Below are 6,000 nucleotides of genomic sequence, written 5' to 3'. Positions count from 1 at the left end.
CTGATGATGTGTGAAAATATGCATAATGTTGTGAATGTATATATTATGCATGTGTTGGTGAATGAACTGTTTTATGGCTTAGAGTGTGAGCATATGTCCATTGTGGATTGTTGTTGATGATGTTGCATTGCTAGGTGAATTAGCATGCATATTGTGGCCTTTATGGTGGTAGCTAATTCCCATGGTGAGGAATTAGTGAGTAAATCATTGTAGATTATTGTTGATGTTTGCATGCTAGGTGATTAGCGTGCATAGCATAGCCCTTGGGGTGGTAGCTAATTCCCATGGTGAGGAGTTAGTGAGTGAGTCACTAGGTCTCAAATGAGTGGGACTAGTGGGCTTGGTAGCCGTATCTGGATTTGATCGGTGAGGTGAACTATATGTTCACGAATAGTCGGTACCGCATGCATGGAGTCTCATTGCATAATGTATGTATTGTGTATAATATGAATGGATGTGTTCCAATATTATACGTGTGTTTTGATGTTTATGTTGAGCATGATTATGATGTTTGAGTGGAGGTTGCCGTTACCGAATGTGTGATATGATTAGGGTGATTAATGTGTTATTTACTTAGCATTACATGATATTTTATAATGCTTATTATATCGATTGAGGAACTCACCCTTACAACTATTTTTCAGGTAACGAGCAGTGATTGAGTAGAAGCTAGTGCTTGGAGTCTAGTGTAGTCTCCTTAGTGGGTCATGCTCTGATAGATGTAACATCGGGACGGGATGTTTTACCTTGTTAAATAATTTTACATGTAATGTGTTACATGTTTTGCATGATTGATTTGATTTCTATCCGCTGCGTATTGTGCAAATGCTTTATGTTTTGAATTAATAAAAGAGCATGACAGTTATTATGGTGAATGGTGTGAAATGATTGTGTGACACCCTTAATTGCATAATTACTCTGATTGATATATTGCTATTTTAATTAAATATTTGGGGTATTTTAGAAGGGTGTTACAGTGTCAGCCTACTGGCTCTCCTGACACGCCCATGGCATGCCCAACACGGGGTGAAGTTCTGCCTGACACGGCCCGTGTCAACTGACACGGCCCGTGTCAACTGACACGGGTGGCCGTGTCAGGCTACTGTTTTCTTCTTCTATTTCCCTTTCCCTGACACGGCCCGTGTCAGGTGACACGGGTGGCCGTGTCAGGCCTCCTGTACTGGGATTTTCTGCTCTTTTTCGTACCGGACTCTCGCACTGTCGTGTTTTGAGTCCGCCGGTTCTTCTACCTGGATCTGTCTGACAAAAACACAGCTATCCCACGCATAAAATCAAGATAAACAAAATAAAACATAATAAAGATTAAAAATGCGTAAATGACATAACTGAAGTAAAACTACTCGAATTGTACCTTAAATGCGTGCATAGTCTGTCAAATGTCTCTGTTTTGCGTCAGATAAGTAATGAAAATTACTATAAATGGTTACTGATCAGGGGGTAACCGGTTACATGGAATTGAGTAACTGGTTACACAGACCAAAAATGATTTTTTTGCTTTGATACACATTTTCCTTTGAAGTTTTATCCGAAAAAACCCAATTTTTTCTCAGGTGTGAACACCATGCCTTAAGTCCATGTAATATGCCTTTGGTTATGAATGTTAATGCAATTATGATGATAAAAGAATGAATGCATGTATGTGTAGTATGATCATGGGTCAGATGAAAGTTGTATATGATAGGATGAATTTTGGGGTATGACAAGTCCATTCTGAGACGATGCAAACAAAAGCTTTATTCCTACCATGTTCAAGAAGTAAGAACTATTTTTGCTCTAATACAATAAGAACATAACTCAGTGAGAATCCAAATTATATTGTCCATTTTGATGCAATGTCAATGTTCACTTCTCCATGTTTTGGGTTGCAAGCAAATGTTTTCTGCTCGAATGTGACTAAGTATCTTGAGTTCCCCATCGCATATAGGGATACGTAGAAGCGAGATTCAACGTCTCGTGAGACACCCTAATAAAAAACTTATTTTTAGTCTTTTCCTTTAAAAATTTAAATAATTAGAAGAAAAAAAATAAAGTTAGCATTATATTCGTAAATCTAACAATATGGTTCCCGTTGACTACAACGGATGTTAGGGGTGTTAATACCTTCCCCTCTCATAACCGACTTACGACTCAAATTTGGTTGCGAGTACCATTTTATTTTTTTCTTTATGGATTTTATAGATATTTTCCCTTTTCTTTTTGAATAAATAAACTTCGGTGGCGACTCTGTTATCATTTTAGGGGCGCGAATGCCCATGGTATTTTTTGCACCACGATAGAGCCATACATATAATGTCCCAAACTTTAAGCATAACCACTATAGTTTCCAACTCTAAATCATGGGTAGGATAATTCGTCTCATAAAACTTCATCTGTATTGAAGCATATGCCACAACTTGACCTTTCTGCACAAGTACACCACCCAAACTCACCCATCTTCAAAGCATCACAATACACAACAAAAGATTCACTTGGACTTGGCAAAATCAAAATCGGCGTTGGTTTCAATTTCTTCTTGAGCTCTTGAAAACTATCTTCACACTGCACATCCCACATGTAAGCCTGACCTTTCTGAGTCAACTGAGTAAAAAAGCTAACTTCGAAATTCCTTCTATAAACATTCTATAGGAACCAACCAAGCCCATAAAATGTTTGATCTCTGTAACAGATTTCGGAGTCTCCCACTACAACATGATGTCAACCTTCGATGGATCAACCGCAATACCACCACTAGAAATCACATGACTAAGGAAACTCACTTCACGCAACCAGAACTCACACTTGGAAAAATTCGCATATAACTTCTTATCTTGCAAAGTTTGTAGCACAACTCTCAAATGTTCTGCATGATCTTCATCTGACTTGAAGTACACCAAAATATTATCGATGAAAACAACCAAAAATTGATCGAATTAAGGATGGATAATCCTATTCATATACTCCATGAATACACCTGATGCATTAGACACACCGAACAACATCACTGAATACTCGCAGTGACCATGTGGAGTTCTAAATGCAGTCTTTGGAATATCTTTTGGCTTCACACGAATCTAATGATAACCCAATTGCAAATCAATCTTACTGAACATGAAAGCACCAAATAATTGATCCATCAGATCATCAAATTTGGAAGATGATACTTATTTTTTATAGTAACCTTATTCAGTTGTTGATAATCAACACACAACCCCATGCTACCATTTTCTTCTTAACCAACAACATTGGTGCTCCCCACGATAAAACACTAGGTAGAACAAACTTCTTCTTGAGCAAATCCTCTAACTATTTCTTCAACTCGTCCAAATCTGATGCAAACATTCTATATGGAGCCATCGATACAGGTCTAGTACCATGCACTAAATCTATAGCGAGCTCAACTTCTCACTCCGGCAGCAAGTCACAAATGTCCTCAGGAAATACATCAGGAAACTCACGCACCACATGCATATCACTATCCATAACATCTTTATACTCTCAAGGCATCGAACATCACGACCACCTGATCATCCTCCCTCAAAGACATCTCCTCTTGACCGACAGACATGAGTCTCAAATCCATACTTTCTTCGGGTTCGGGAAACAAAACAACCTTATCCAAAAATCTGTACTCTTGCAATCAGCGACACACTGAACCAACCCTCCACACCTGAAACATCTCGGAGAAACAAAAGCTTATCAGCCACTTATTTCAATTCCACTCGTGGTGGAAAGTAGTTAGAAAAACAAAAAAGCACTGACAATATTTCACAAACATGTCACATATCAGGGAACATACAAAACTACACAACATGGATGAATGGACCAACCTACTCTGATACCACTATGTAACACCGTAAAACCCCGACTCTTAATTTAAAGAACAAATTCATCATTTTAGGATGCTACTCAATCATAACATGCATACTATTCAATTAACTTCAAAACTCGCAGCAAAATGGAATATAATTAGCATAAACTTCAACTATCTCATCAAACTAAAATACTTAATAAAATTAATCCAATAATTAACTCAAAGGAAATAAGCGCCTATGTTTTCTAGTGTTAAAGATCATAACATTAAACCAATTAAATAGTGGTAAAAGATAAAATAAAATAAAGAAAAGTTCCAAAGCCATCTTCCAACTTACAATAACATTTACTCATCATGAGTATTTGTACAACAATATATAGAGCAACACAAAACAAATAAGAAATGGGTGAAAATACACTCAACTATATTAGCGGTGTAAAAGAATGCAAGGGTAGCTTAAAAACACACAATCAACAACATGTGTTCGATTTACACAATAACACAACAATCAACTCACTTAACCTTTATGTATGAAATGTGACTCACAACTCGACTCTATACACGTGGTACCAATTTGGACATCAGAGGTTTATTATTGATCTCGTCCATTCAACAATGGTTCCTCATTCGAACTGGATCCCTACTTCTGAACCTCGGGTCCCCACTTCTGAATCCCAGACAATCACCGGTCCCCACTTTTAAATCCGTGACTTACCTCTTCCAACACACTGGCATAAAATGATGCATGACATATAAGTAATACAACAACAACAACAACACTTATGATTACATTTCTAACCATAAACAACATGCAATACAATATTTACAATAGTCCCCACTTCTGAACTACTCACCTTAACACAACCAATTATAATTCATATCATAACATATAATTATATTCGCAACATCACATCATATACCACTTATAATTATGCAATTAACTCAAATATAAATCAATTTATGATAATAATTCATTCCACAACCAATCTTAATAAAACACATCAAACAACAACTAAACATCAGTTGCACGCGAAAAGAACATATAATTATAAGTCATTATATAATTATACACATATTTCAACAACATATACTCGTACATCGAATATAATATTCATATAATACTTAAGGAATATTAATTTTATTCACCACCTCACAAACCACGACAAAACAACAACAAACAGTCACTGGAACTAGAGACAACCGATGATTCAAGTCGAAAACAACAACTTTGCATTGTCATGCTCGCTAAGAACAACTTCTTTAGGCTAAGCGCAGACTCGTTGAGCGCATATTTTTGGGGCAAAGCGCGGATTTTTCGGGCTAATCGCAGATGTCCAAAACACCAAAAACCATAAATGCGAATTACATCATTGAAGTCCCATCAAAGCTCTGATTTAAACCCCAACCACTCAAATCAACCAGAAAACAACAAATACATATTATACCATAATTAAAATATAACATACACATAAATTATCATTCAATTTCATCAATTAATCACAAATTCAAGGTTATGTTCATAACACCAAATATGTAACAAAGACATTCATAAGAATCATGTCCATATCCATCAATCATGCATAAATTCTAGCAATATACATAACATGAAATTATACATTAAACGTGGAAATTAGCATGAATTTTACACAACCATCATAAGAACTCATAAAACACAACAATGGTGAAGAAAACCTAGAGAAGGGTGATGATCCCTCTTTATCCTTCATGTAATACACCTATACTCAAATGGTCCCCATATCTGAATTTTCAACAGCTCCTCAAACTTTAGCTATGGTGTTATTCCCCTTTAAGAGTTTCTTAGGTTTGCCTCTTTTCCATTTTTCAGAATTTTTATGTATTGACTAGTTTTTTTCCATTCACTCTACTATTTATTTTAACCTAAAATTATATTTAAGTTAATTATCACACTTTCACCCCTCAATGATTATGCATTATCTCCTTACTACTTAAACTTTACCAAAATTCTAATTCTACCCCAATCTTACTATTTCTCTTATTTTATTATTATTTAATTATTATCCTATTATTTAAATGAAATAAAAATCTACTAAATACCAATAAACCACAACAAATGCCAAATAATCATACAACACATGTTATCGCAAATATAAATAATTAAAAGCATTATAAACCACTTAAACAATTAAATAAAAGCAACAAAAAGTTTA

Source organism: Lathyrus oleraceus, chromosome 5 (genome assembly GCF_024323335.1).
Source record: "Lathyrus oleraceus cultivar Zhongwan6 chromosome 5, CAAS_Psat_ZW6_1.0, whole genome shotgun sequence".
NCBI lineage: Eukaryota > Viridiplantae > Streptophyta > Magnoliopsida > Fabales > Fabaceae > Lathyrus > Lathyrus oleraceus.
The sequence above is the reverse complement of the archived record's forward strand: the minus strand, read 5'-3'. Positions refer to the sequence as shown.